Here is a 14,908-nt window from a genome sequence, read left to right as displayed (position 1 = left end):
TCAGTTACACTACTTTGGAACTAGACTGGAGGCAAGAGGACTTTAGACCAGTGTTACCCAACCAGGGTGCCTCCAGCTGTTTCAAAACTACAACTCCCAGCATGCCCGGACAGCCTTCGGCTGTCCGGGCATGCTGGGAGTTGTAGTTTTTCAACAGCTGGAGGCACCCTGGTTGGGAAACACTGCTTTAGACACTATTATTTTGGAAAGATTTTCCTGCTTTCCCACGTTAATACATTAAAAGGTTGTACTCCCCTGGAAAACTTTTTTTTTTTAATCAACTGGTGCCAGAAAGTTAAACAGATTTGTAAATTACTTCTATTTAAAAATCTTAATCCTTCCTGTAGTTATCAGCAGCTGTATGCTCCACAGGAAGTTCTTTTCTTTTTGAATTTCCTTTCTGTCTGACCACAGTGCTCTCTGCTGACACCTCTGTCCACTTTAGGAACTGTCCGGAGCAAGATAGGTATGCTATGGGGATTTGCTCCTGCTCTGGACAGTTCCTTAAATGGACATAGGTGTCAGCAGAGAGCACTGTGGTCAGACAGAAAGGAAATTCAGAAAGAAAATAACTTCCCATGGAATATAAAGAAGCTGATAAGTACTGATAGGGTTAAGATTTTTAAATAAACTTAATTTACAAATCTGTTTACCAATCTGGCACCAGTTGATTTAAAACAAAATGTTTTCCAGTGGAGTACCCCTTTAACTTTCTGGCACCATTTTTATGTCTCTATCACCTGTATTTATTATAAAAATCCCTTTTTGCATTAGCTCACAGTGTTAGAAATCCTCTCAGAGGAAGGGGGCGTGTCCCTCCTTGTGGTGGTGGGAGGTGATTGGTGTGTGGTGGGAGGGGGTGTGTCCCTCCTTGTGGTGGTGGGAGGTGATTGGTGTGTGGTGGGAGGGGGAGTGTCCCTACCTTGTGGTGGTGGGAGGTGATTGGTGTGTGGTGGGAGGGGTCGTATGCCTCTTTGTGGTGGTGGGAGGTCATTGGTGTGTGGTGGGAGGGTGTGTGTCCCTCTTTGTGGTAGTGGGAGGTGATTGGTGTGTGGTGGGAGGGGGAGTTTCCCTACCTTGTGGTGGTGGGAGGTGATTGGTGTGTGGTGGGAGGGTGTGTGTCCCTCTTTGTGGTGGTGGGAGGTGATTGGTGTGTGGTGGGAGGGTGTGTGTCCCTCTTTGTGGTGGTGGGAGGTGATTGGTGTGTGGTGGGAGTGTCCCTACCTTGTGGTGGTGGGAGGTGATTGGTGTGTGGTGGGAGGGGTCGTATCCCTCTTTGTGGTGGTGGGAGGTGATTGGTGTGTGGTGGGAGGGTGTGTGTCCCTCTTTGTGGTGGTGGGAGGTGATTGGTGTGTGGTGGGAGGGGGAGAGTCCCTACCTTGTGGTGGTGGGAGGTGATTGGTGTGTGGTGGGAGGGGTCGTATCCCTCTTTGTGGTGGTGGGAGGTGATTGGTGTGTGGTGGGAGGGGGTGTGTCCCTCTTTGTGGTGGTGGGAGGTGATTGGTGTGTGGTGGGACGGTGTGTGTCCCTCTTTGTGGTGGTGGGAGGTGATTGGTGTGTGGTGGGAGTGTCCCTACCTTGTGGTGGTGGGAGGTGATTGGCGTGTGGTGGGAGGGGTCGTATCCCTCTTTGTGGTGGTGGGAGGTGATTGGTGTGTGGTGGGAGGGTGTGTGTCCCTCTTTGTGGTGGTGGGAGGTGATTGGTGTGTGGTGGGAGGGGGAGAGTCCCTACCTTGTGGTGGTGGGAGGTGATTGGTGTGTGGTGGGAGGGGTCGTATCCCTCTTTGTGGTGGTGGGAGGTGATTGGTGTGTGGTGGGAGGGGGTGTGTCCCTCTTTGTGGTGGTGGGAGGTGATTGGTGTGTGGTGGGAGGGGTCATATCCCTCTTTGTGGTGGTGGGAGGTGATTGGTGTGTGGTGGGAGGGTGTGTGTCCCTCTTTGTGGTGGTGGGAGGTGATTGGTGTGTGGTGGGAGGGGGAGTGTCCCTACCTTGTGGTGGTGGGAGGTGATTGGTGTATGGTGGGAGGGGTCGTATCCCTCTTTGTGGTGGTGGGAGGTGATTGGTGTGTGGTGGGAGGGTGTGTGTCCCTCTTTGTGGTGGTGGGAGGTGATTGGTGTGTGGTGGGAGCGGGAGAGTCCCTACCTTGTGGTGGTGGGAGGGGATTGGGGCATCTGCTCATGCAGCCTTGTCAATGAGTCATCTCTTGTCCATGGCTCATGGACAAGCCTGATGCTGCTGCAGGACTGCTTAGTGTCCCCGTAGGTATGGGGACCCCTAGTGGAGGTATTTTCAGGAGCTGTTTTCTTCATAAAATATTCAAAAAATTTTAAACAACCCCATTACAAAAGGTCTTTAATTTTCATCAGTAACAACACGTAAAAAGTTTTTGAATCTGACAGTGCACATGGAAGAAGTGGTAGAGTTTAGGGACCACAGCAACTGAGCCAAGTAGTGGAGACCACCTGACTTTACAGAGCGGGGTCATCAAGTGCTGAGGTGAAATAGTGCATAATAGACTCAATAACTGCTGATACCGAACCTCATTTGGCATTAAAATCAGCAACAATAAATAAAAAAATGTGCCCGCCGGAAGTTTCATGGCATGGTCTAGGAGCTGCATGCCAGCCTTACATCCCCAAGCCAAGGGTAAGATGGAGGGGTCTTAACCCCTTAACGACGAAGGACGTAAATGTACGTCCTGAGCATAACCGCGGGCATCAGAGCGATGCTGGCATCATGCGCGGCAGGTCCCGGCTGTTGATCGCAGCCAGGGACCCGCCGGTAATGGCGGACATCCGCGATTCCGCGGATGTCCGCCATTAACCCCTCAGATGCCGTGATCAATACAGATCACGGCATTTGCAGCATCGCGGTCACTTAATTGGATGATTGGATCACCCGCAGCGCTGCCGCGGCGATCCGTTCATCCTGCATGGCAGACGGAGGTCCCCTCACCTGGCTCCGCTGCCTTCCCGGCGTCTTCTGCTCTGATCTGCCTTCCCGCAGACCAGAGCAGAAGATGACCGACAACCCTGATCAGTGCTGTGTCCTATAAATAGCACTGAACAGGATTAGCAATCGAATGATTGGTTTAAATAGTCCCCTATGGGGACTATTAAAGTGTAAAAATGAAAGTTAAAAAAGTTAAAAAATAAAGTTAAAAAAATTTGAAAAACCCCCTCCCCCAATAAAAACGTAAAATTGTCCCATTTTCCCTATATTACCCCCAAAAAGTGTTAAAAAAATATTTTATATACATATTTGGTATCGCCACGTGCGTAAATATCTGAACTATTAATATAAAATGTTAATGATACCGTACGGTGAACGGCGTGAACGTAAAAAAAAAAGTCCAAAATAGCTGCTTTTTTATAACATTTTATTCCAAAAAAAATCAATAAAAAATGTATTAAAAGTTTTATATAAGCAAATGTAGTATCAATAAAAAGTATGGATCACGGCGCAAAAAATGAGTCCTCATACCGCCGCTTATACAGAAAAATGAAAAAGTTATAGGTCTTCAAAATAGGGGGATCTTAAACGTACTAATTTGGTTAAAAAGTTTGTGATTTCTTTTAAGCGCAACAGTAATAGAAAAGTAGGTTATCATGGGTATCATTTTAATCGTATTGACACAAAGAATAAAGAACACATGTCACTTTTACCGTAAATTGTACGTCGTGAAAACAAAACTTTCCAAAATTAGCAAAATTGCGGTTTTCTTTTTAATTTCCCCACACAAATAGTATTTTTTTGGTTGCACCATACATTTTATGGTAAAGTGAGTGATGGCATTACAACGGACAACTGGTCACGCAAAAAACAAGCCCTCATACTAGTCTGTGGATGAAAATGTAAAAGAGATGATTTTTTGAAGGCGAGGAGGAAAAAATGAAAACGTTAAATTTTCTGCGGCCTTAAGGCCCAAATGGGCTGCGTCCTTAAGGGGTTAAGCCACCACCACTGGAGCAAAGGAAAGGAGTACTGTTGGTGAATGCCTGGAGGACAAGTGCTCCAAGGAAGGACAACCAGGGTCCACGGACAAGGCTCATTGATGGGTGCGGGTACGAAGGTGAAGGATAGCCCCTATGAGAGCTGCTGTAGTGCAAACTGCTGAAGTAGTTCCTGCTGACTATGATAAATGTCAGATCACACAAGACATTGCAGCCTATTGCGTGCCATGCCAAAAGTATTTACAATGGGCACCAGAGCATCAGAACTGGACCACACAGCAATGGAAGGAGGTGGCCTGGTCTTATGAAATGTTTTCTTTTACGCCACGTAGACAGCCGGATGCGTGTGTGGCACCAGAATCCACCGTGGGAAGACAGGCCAATGGGGGCAGTGTGATGCTCTAGGCCAGTGTTTCCTAGGCAAGGTGCTACCAGCTGTGGTAAAACTACATCTCCCTGCACATTCATTCTTTTGGCTAGGTGTGGATTTGGAATTTTTCGTGGCGGAACCATTTGCCGTGAAAATGTCACTGTGTGCATGGTGCAGCAGAATCCCATTGGAAACAATAGGTCTCTTCTGCAACAAATTTACTAAGGTGAATTTTTCCAGCGGATTCCGCTCGGAATTTTCACCGTGTGTTTGAGACCTTATAGGTCTATGGGGTCCTCAAAGGATCACATCTGGTTTTGTGGCCCAATGGGTATCTACAGTTTTTTTTTTATTGTTATTGGCCAATTAATGTATGAAAGTGTAGATCTCTGCGACTATATGAGTGCATAACCCCCTGTCTCTTCATTACACCCCCCCCCCCCCCCCCCGGCTCTTCATTACAGGCCCCTGTCTCTTCATTACACTCCCCTGCCTCTTCATTACACTCCCCTGCCTCTTCACTACACCCCGTCTCTTCATTACACTCCCCTGCCTCTCTTTATTACACCCCCGTCTGTTCATTACACTCCCCTACCTCTTCATTACAACCCCCCATCTCTGCCAGGACCATTTCCTGGCACTTACCAGAAGGAATCTGATGTCACAGTCCCCATTACGTGTCCAGTCACTGACAGCAGCCACCATTACCTTTGTTTGCAGTGGTGTCCTCAACAAGAAACCTGGACTTTTATGGACTGGAACTGTATTATCTTTAGTGAAAAATCTGTTTGGGATCAGACAGCGGTGGGGTTTGGGTATGGAATGCTTGCTGCAAGCGCTTTAAAGGGGTTCTCCACTGCCCTGTCTTCCAGAGCTCCGCTCGCAGCTTCCGGAAGTTTATTACTCCGGATGCTGTGTGTGGGCTTCCGTGTTCGATGCCGCCCCATCGTGACGTCACGCCCTCCCCCTCAACGAAAGTCTATGGGAAGGGGGCGCGCCCCCTTCCCATAGACTTTCGTTGAGGGGGTGGCCTCGAACACGGAAGCCCGCACACAGCGTCCGGAGTAATAAACTTCCGGACGCTGCGAGCGGAGCTCCGGAAGACAGGGCAGTGGAGAACCCCTTTAATCCTGTCTGTGCTGTGTAGGAGCACACTGCCCCCTGCTGGTGTAATGATCTGGGAAGCCATCACATATGACAGTCGGTCACTCCTAGTAGTGATACAATAGATAGTAAACAGCTCACCGATATGTGCAGGACATCCTGCGGCCACATCTTTCGTCTCTCGTGGCTTCCAGCTGGTATATACAGCAGGACATTGGTCGCCTAAACAAAGTAAGGGTTTCCCAGGAATGTCTCCACCAAACTGTAACACTTCCTTGGCTGCCCGGTCACCAGATTTATGGCCAAAAGAGCAATTATGGGACAACAGCTTCAGCAATCTACGAGAAATGTGCTACAGGATGCCATACGGAACCTGTATCCTCCATGTATCCCAACCGTATCTCATTTTGTATCCAGGCTAGAGGCGTCCAACAGGATACTAGAGCCCCCTTTTTATTGTAACATTTTCCCCAATAATCTTCTCCTTTCACTCTCATGTGGAATCTCTTATATAATCATTTCATTCACACAGACACTCAAGGGCCACTTTATTATGTACACCTGTACAATTGCTTAACACAAATAGCTAATCAGCCAATCACACAGCAGCAACTCAATGCATTTAGGCATGTACATGTGGTCAAGGCAACTTGCTGAGGTTCAAACACAGCATCGGAATGGAGAAGAAAAGGGGATTTTTGGCTTACCGTAAAATCCTTTTCTCGGAGGATCCATTGGGGGACACAGACCTTGGGTATATGCTGTTGTTGCTAGGAGACTTGACACTATGGAAACCAAAAAGTCGTCTCCTCCCAGCAGAATATACCCGCCTACAGAGCTTGAGGTAATCAGTTTAGTCACCAAGCAGTAGGAGATGACCGAGAGGTAGAGAACCTAGACCAGTCCGAGGCAACCAGAACAAAAAAATAACTGAACACATCCTCGGACAGGTAACCAAACACAGGAACACCAAAGAAAGGGCGGGAGCTGTGTCCCCTAATGGATCCTCCGAGAAAAGGATTTTACGGTAAGACAAAAATCCCTTTTTCTCTATCGGCTCCATTGGGGGACACAGACCTTGGGACGTACCAAAGCCGTCCCTTGGGTGGGTAAGGAATCAGTCAGGTGAACGGCTGGACCACCGCCGCCTGCAACGCCTTACGGCCCAGAGTAGCATCAGCTGATGCCAAAGTATGAATCTGGTAGAACATTGTGAAAGAGAGCAAAGACGGCCACGTGGCCGCTGCACAGAACTGCGAGGCCAAAGCCACGAAGTGAAAGGCCCAGGATGCCCGAAAAACGGGCGGAATGAGCCAAAACCCGGAAGGGGGAATCTTCTCCTTGCAGCAGTAAGCAGACGAGATCCACGAAAAACTCCCTGGGATGAGAATGGGCCGGACAAAAGGACGGCAGGACGATGTCCTCATTGAGATTAAAAAGTCGAAACCATCTCATGTAAAAGGGACGGACCTAGACGGGAAAACAACTTATCCTGGTATACAACCAGGAAGGCAGAACGGCAAGAGAAAACTGCCAGCTCTGACGCCCACCTAACAGAGGTAAGAGTAATAAGAAACGCCACCTTCCAGGGAAGCAGGCGAAGAGGAATGTCCCTGAGAGGTTCAAAAGGAGCGCCTTGCAGAGCACCTAAGACCAAGTGGGGGAGAAGGGGACCGAGAAGGAGGGGCAGTGTGTGCCACTTACTGAAGCACGTCCGGACAAGAGAATTGAACGCCAGAGGACTTTGAAAAGAAATTAAAAGGGCTGCACTTTGACCCTAAAGGGAGCAGAGAGACAACCCTTGGGCCAACCCTCACTGGAAAGGGAAAAGGGGTCGGGGAAGGAAAACCACGACCAGAGAAAAAAGGCTGAGATTCACACCAATGAAAATAAGACCGCCAGGTATGGTGGTAAATCTTCGCAGAAGGCTTGCAAGCCCTCAGCATGGTGCGAACCACTTGGGGAGAGAAATCGCGGTCTCAACCTCCACGCCGTCAAAAGCCGAGATGGTAAATAGGGGAGGCACAGGGGACCTAAGATAGGAGGTCTGGGCGAGAGGGAAGGCACAGCGGTAAGTCATTAGGAGCCTGACAGTGACGGCGTACCACGCCCGCCGGAGTCAGGCTGGGCTACGAGAATGGCGGAAACGCCCTCTGCTGTGAGTTTCCTCAGGACTCTGGAATGAGAATAAGGGGAGGAAACAGATAAGGTAGGGCCAGGCCCGACTAAGAAACAGATAAGGTAGGGCACAGCCCGACCAGGAGAGAGGAATGCTGCAGTTGTGGCGGGGCGAGTAGAGGTCCTCGCCTGTAGCGCCCTAGAGATTGCAGGTCACTGCAAACACCTCCGGATGTAGGGACCCCTCGCCTTGGACGGCTGAGGACCAGCTGAGACAGACCCACCTACCAGATGAGTATGTCCAGAATGAAGATCGCTGAGATGGTCGGAAACTTGAGTTCCGCCCAGAAGGGAATTTTCAGAAGAAGCAAGCAAAGATAGAATTGCCCTAGTCCCAGCATGTTGATGGGTAGAAGGGCTTCTGGGGGGACCAAGGCCTCAGACCAGTCGGTCCTTGAAAACACCTCCCCAGTCCAACAGACCGACAGGAAGGGGCGCCCCTGAAAGGCAGGGGGAAACGAAGCCACCATAGAAGGGACCGACAAAACTGTCGAGAGAAAACAATCTTGCAGTTGAGAGACAAAGGGGACCTGTCCTACCGGAAGAGAATCACCAGTTGAAGAGGTCGGTGATGAAACTGGGCGAATGGCACGGCCTCCACGGCCGCCAGCAACCGACCCATGACAGTATGCAAAAGCGGATTGAAACTGGAGCAGGATGCCAAATTTATCTGACTCCTGACAAGAGAGTCAGCCGAATGTCCGGCAGAGACGAAAGCGGGCAGAGGCCGCGTCGAACTGGAGCCCCAGGGGAGAGGTTGAACTTGTCACGATTAACCATCCACCGAAGAGAAAACAAGGGTTGGAGGTTGAGACTAAGACTCCCCAGAGTCTGAGCCCTGGTTGGAGCTCTGATCAGGAGGTCGTCCAAGAAAGGAATCACTGAAACAACTCTTGTCCGTAACAGGGCTATCACAGGCGTGAGGTCCTTGGTAAGGACCCGCGGAGTAGTGGTCAGACCGAAAGGGAGAGCCACAATAGAAAATGGCTGTCCGGAACTGCAAAGCGGAAGTACCGCTGATGACCGGGAAATATTGGAATGTGGAAGCAGACATCCTTGTCGTCCACGAGGGAAGAAAAACTCCCCTTGAACCATGGACTCCAGCACCGAACGGAGAGACTCCATTTGGAATGGGAAGCAGAAGATGCTGGTGGAGATGCTCGAGAACCAAGATTGGGCGAACAGCAACGCCCGTCTTGGGGACCACAAAGAGGTTGGAATAAAAAAACCTCGAAAACGTTCCCCTGAAGGATCCGGGACAATTATTCCCTGGATGAAAGGAAACTTGAACGCACCCCGAAATGCCTCCGCTAGAGAGGAGGACCGAGGGGTCAGGAAAGAAAAAAGCAGTCCCATGGAAGGGAGTCAAATTCGACCAAACACCAGAGAAAAGTCGGCGGGTGGGGGAGACCCCTCAGGCCGAGGTAGGCCTACGGGTGCCTGATGGGGCCGCAAAATGCCCGGAATGGTTAGCCGACCTCCGGGATGGACGGGTCAGGAATCAGGGAGCCCTCTTCCTGTGAAGGCGCCTGGCTGCACCATTGTTGGTACCAAAGGTCCGCAGGACCGGAAGGAGGAGAACTTCCGATGGAAAGTGGTTCTGCGAGCCTTATCCAGAGGTATAAGGAACTCTTTTCGCCCGTCGCCTCACTTCTTGAAGGCTGTGTCCGCATTCCAGGCTATAAGCCACATGGAGCGAAGGAGGGCTACCAGGTAGCCTGTGGCAAAGGCAGCACTGCGGCTGCGCATGGAAGCAGCACCCAGAAAATCTCCGGCGTAGAAGCATCGGAGAGCTAGTCTAGATAAATCCCCTGGAGGGATCCTGAATACTACCCTGGTGGAGTTGGGAGGCCATACTGAAAGGCATCTGACACCCAGGCAGAAGCAAAAGCAGGAAGAAAGGAAGAACCTACTGTCTCAAAAGGCAAATTTTTGTCAAAGTCTCCACCTTCTTGTCCGCTGGATCCTTGAAGGCAGCAGCATTACCCAACGGCAGGACAGTCACCTTAGAGAGGCAGGAGACCGGTAGATCCACAGTTGAGGAGGTCCACCGAGCAATGAGGTCCTTTGTGAAGGGATACCGCGCTTGAACCTTCTTCGTTTCCTGAAACTTTTTGTCAGGGACTCCAGCAGGGCATCAAATTCAGCGTGAGAGCTGAAAGTCTTGGGTGCCGGTCGGGCATGAAGAAAGGAGACTCCTGGAGACATGTCCGATGTTCCTGGGTCCTTTAGCTGGAAGGTGTGTCATATGGCCGAAACCAATGAGTACACCACATGAGGCAAATCCGTGCAGCCCTCTGAGTCGGAGGCCGAATCAGAAACCTCATTGACAAGTTCTTCCAGATGAATGAGAACGAGGTGAGGAAGCCCTGGAAGAGGTCGGGCACGATGAAAGGCAACTTCTGGAGCCACGTCCGAAGTTCCTGGGTCCTCTGGATGAAAGGTGTCTCTTATGGCCGAAACCAATGAGTTCACCGTGTCGGCAGAACACGAGCGGTACTCTGAGTCAGATGCCGATTCAGAAACCTCATCCACAAGCTCTCCAGGTGAATGGGAACGCGTTGAGTCGGCCCTAGATAAGGGAGAGACTGACCCGGTACGCGGCTCTGGAGAGCCAGAGCAGTGACTGCGGGAGCGTCCTCTAGAAGAGACACGCTTGTGATAAGCTGAGGTAGCGGGGCGAGATCTATGATGGGAACGCCCGTACCTGTCCGAAGACCCCAGGGATGATTCAGAGGAAACACCCCTATTACGCTTGCGAGAAGCCTAGGGAGAAGGGGAGCGAGTCCCCCCGGAGGGCCGACGGAGGGAGGACCTCTCCAAGGCAGTCACCACAGAACGGGAGACCTGCGCAAAGTCGGATATAGACTGAGAGGGAAGAAACCCAGGCTAGAGGGATGGCCAAAACCCACCGGGTCTGGAAGAACATCCGGGGTAGTAATAGCCGGGGGGTCTGGGGGAGCAGTGGCGCAGGCAGAACAAGGAAGGTTCAGCAGAACCAGACATTTTTGTGATACAGTTATTACAGGTGTAAAAAGTAACTAGGGACCCAGCTATGTGTTTAGAGGAAGGAACAGTTCTGGACACGGACATAGAATAAAAAAAGAACGGTCTCATCCAAATCTGTGTCCCTCAGGCTGCTGCTGTGAGAGGAACTCCGGCAGAGAGAGGAGAGCAAACGCTGGACCAATGGCCAGAGGGGGAGTGCTAGTCACAAGGGCTCTGTTGAATGGCCCTGCAACACCCTGCACGCATACAGCGCTGATTGGAGGGTATGTCCGCTTCGGCGGTCCTGGGTGGGCGGAGCTAAAGCGCACCAGACCGCCAAAGTAATAATAGCCCGATCCATGATGGCGCCCGCTCCCGAGCGCACTTGCGAACGCATATGCGCCTCGGGGGAACGGAGCGGGCGAACGCCGTCGGCAGTTACACTGCCAAAGTGAAAGTAAAACCGGCGCTGTGTGGCCGGGCTGGAGGAGTGCCCGCAGTAATGAGAAACACGCCGCAGCTGCAGACGCAGCCACGTTATACAGTGCACCACACACCTGCCCACACATATAAGTGCCACTGCTCACCCCATAATAAAACTTTCCCCCATAGAAGGCAAAAATGGAGGGAAAAAATCCTCTTGGCCAGTCCCATTAGCCCCCATACAAAAAAGGTGGGCCACAAACTTGGGGTCTACAACTGTTGAGAATCCGGCACCTAAGGATAAAAAGGGGAAATATACTCACCTTAGTCTGAAGAACTTACCTAATGAAGTCTTCAGTCATGAAGTCTTCAGCCAGCTTTTGTCACCTGCATCATGCCGGGCTTGAAAAGCGAGATGAGCAGGGAAAGGTGGGGGACCCGGACCCATGAGGTACAGCCCCAGGTGCTGGCTGTTGGCGAGAAGGGGTTGACAGTACATCCACGATGTCTGTGCCCCCTCAATCGCAAATGGGAAAACAGCTATGTTCCTGAGATCCCGCCTGAAAACAGGAAAATAAAAGGAAATAAGAAACTAAACGTCCCTAATCTAGAAAAATTAAAAAGTTAGACCAGGTCTGGGGAGAACTCAAGACTACTGTCCATCTCCTGCGACACTAAGCTTAAACTGATTACCTCAGGCTCTGTAGGCGGGTATATCCTGCTGGGAGGAGCCGACTTTTTGGTTTCCATAGTGTCAAGTCTCCTAGCAACAAAAGCATATACCCAAGGTCTGTGTCCCCCAATGGAGCCGATAGAGAAATGGGATTTAAAGGGGTACTCCGGCGCTAAGACATCCTATCCCCTATCCAAAGGACAGGGGATAAGATGTCTGATCGCGGGGGTCCTGCCGCTGGGGACCCCCGTGATCTTCCACATCGCACCCCGTTAGAATCAGCCCTCAGAGCATGCTCGCTCCGGGTCTGATTACTGGTGATCACGGAGACGGAGCATAGTGATGTCACGGCTCCGCCCCCGTGTGACATCACGCCCCCTCTGCTGTCACGCCCCCTCCATAGGCTTGCATTGAGGGGGCAGAGCGTGATGTCACACAGGGGCAGAGCCGTGACGTCACTATGCGTACCCCTTTAAGTGACTGTGAACGTGACATGGTTGTTGGTGCCAGACGGGCTGGTCTGAGTATTTCACAAACTGCTGATCCACTGGGATTTACACCCACAACCATCTGTAGGAAAAAATCATAACTACATACAGGAAAATGTATACGTTTAAAATAGTCATCTTATGACACCTATAACTTTTTTATTTTACCGCGTATGGGGCGGTATGAGGGCTAATTTTTTGAGCCATGATCTGAAGTTTTTAGCAGTACCATTTATGTATTGATCGGACTTTTTGATCGCTTTTTATTCATTTTTTCATTATATAAAAAGTGACCAAAAAGACGTTATTTTGGACTTTGGAATTTTTTTGCGCATACGCCATTGACCGTGCGATTTAATTAATTATATATTTTTATAGTTCAGACATTTACGCACGCGGCGATACCCCATATGTTATATATATATATATATATATATATATATATATTTTATTTTTTTTTTTTTTTATGGGAAAAGGGGGGTGATATGTACTTTTATTAGGGAAAGGGTTAAATCACATTTATTAACTTTTTTTTTTTTTTTTTACACTTTCTTTTGCAGTGTTATAGCTCCCATAGAGGGCTATAACATTGCACACACTGATCTTATACACTAATCACTGCAAAGCCATAGCTTTGCATTGATCAGTGTTATCGGCGGTCAATTGCTCAAGCCTGCATCTCAGGCTTGGAGGAATCAATCCCTGAACGGACGCGCCGGAGGAAGGTAAGAGGACCTCCGCTCGCGTCCTAGCTGATCGGGGCACTGTATTTTCACTGCGGTGGTCCCAATCAGCCCCACTGAGCAGCAGGGAAGCTTTTACTTTCCTTTTAGATGCGGCATCCTTGGCCGTTGAGGGGTTAAACATACTAATTTTGTTTAAAAAGTTTGAATTTTTTTTTTTTTAAAGCATTTCAATAATAGAAAAGTATGTAAACATGGGTATCATTTTGATAGTATTGACCCACAGAATAATAAAAACATGTCATTTTCACGTAAAGTGTACAGTGTGAAAACGAAACCTTCCAAAATTTACTAAATTGCGGTTTTCTTTTCAATTCCCCCACATAAATATCTTTTGGTTGTGCCATACATTTTATGGTAAAATGATGTCATTACAAAGTACAATTGGTCGTGCAAAAAAACAAGCCCCCCCAGGGGTCTGTGGATGAAAATATATGAGTTATGATTTTTAGGAGAGGAGGGGAAAAAAAAAAAGAAAATGATAAAATACAATTGGCCTGGTCCTTAAGGGACTAAGTACCAATTGATCTTGGTATAAACACCACAGCCTACCGGAGTATTGTTACTGACCAGGTCCATCTCTTTGTGACCACAGTGGACACATTGGGGGAGATTTATCAAAACCTGTCCAGAGGTAAACTTGCCCAGTTGCCCATAGCAACCAATCAGCTCGCTTCTTTCATTTTTGGGAAGGCCTGTGAAAAATGAAAGTAGTGATCTGATTGGTTGCTATGGGCAACTGGGCAAATTTTCCTCTGGACAGGTTTTGATAAATCTCCCCCATTATCTGATACTTCCAGCAGGATAATGCCCAATGTCACATGACATCATCTCATACAAGACAATGAGGTCACATGACATCATCTCATACAGGACAATGAGGTCAGTCACCAGATCTCATCCTATAGATCACAGCTGGGATGTGGTGGAACCGGAGATTCTCATCATGGATCCGACAAATCCACAGCAACTGTGTGATGTCATCATGTCTATATGGAGGAACTGTGTGATGTCATCGTGTCCATATGGAGGAACTGTGTGATGTCATCATGTCCATATGGAGGAACTGTGTGATGTCATCATGTCCATATGGAGGAACTGTGTGATGTCATCATGTCTATATGGAGGAACTGTGTGATGTGATGTCATCGTGTCCATATGGAGGAACTGTGTGATGTGATGTCATCGTGTCCATATGGAGGAACTGTGTGATGTCGTCATGTCCATATGGAGGAACTGTGTGATGTCGTCATGTCCATATGGAGGAACTGTGTGATGTCATCATGTCCATATGGAGGAACTGTGTGATGTCATCATGTCCATATGGAGGAACTGTGTGATGTCATCATGTCCATATGGAGGAACTGTGTGATGTCATCATGTCCATATGGAAGAACTGTGTGATGTCATCATGTCTATATGGAGGAACTGTGTGATGTCATCATGTCCATATGGAAGAACTGTGTGATGTCATCATGTCCATATAGAGGAACTGTGTGATGTCATCATGTCTATATGGAGGAAGTGTGTGATGTCATCATGTCTATATAGAGGAACTGTGTGATGTCATCATGTCCATATGGAGGAACTGTGTGATGTCATCATGTCCATATGGAAGAACTGTGTGATGTCATCATGTCCATATGGAAGAACTGTGTGATGTCATCATGTCTATATAGAGGAACTGTGTGATGTCATCATGTCCATATGGAGGAACTGTGTGATGTCATCATGTCCATATGGAAGAACTGTGTGATGTCATCATGTCCATATGGAAGAACTGTGTGATGTCATCATGTCTATATGGAGGAACTGTGTGATGTCATCATGTCCATATGGAAGAACTGTGTGATGTCATCATGTCTATATGGAGGAACTGTGTGATGTCATCATATCCATATGAAGCGAAATCTGAGGAATGTTTCCAGCACCTTGTAGAAAGTATGGACAAAGAATGAAGGCGAAAGGGGTCCATCCCAGGAGATGAAC

At 48.9% G+C, this 14,908-nt stretch overlaps 1 protein-coding gene across 1 annotated transcript in view; it reads right to left on the bottom strand.

The window, feature by feature from the left end:
- Positions 1-13,540, bottom strand: part of CCDC81 (coiled-coil domain containing 81) — a 95,158-nt gene extending 81,618 nt beyond the window's left edge. The window contains exon 1 of the mRNA XM_056561388.1: positions 13,472-13,540. The gene's annotated coding sequence lies outside the window, so the exon portion shown is untranslated. The remainder of the gene's footprint in view (positions 1-13,471) is intronic.
- Between the last annotated feature and the right edge of the window lie 1,368 nt (positions 13,541-14,908).

This window comes from Hyla sarda, chromosome 2 (genome assembly GCF_029499605.1).
Source record: "Hyla sarda isolate aHylSar1 chromosome 2, aHylSar1.hap1, whole genome shotgun sequence".
NCBI classification, from domain to species: domain Eukaryota; kingdom Metazoa; phylum Chordata; class Amphibia; order Anura; family Hylidae; genus Hyla; species Hyla sarda.
This window is presented reverse-complemented; position numbering and strand designations above follow the sequence as displayed.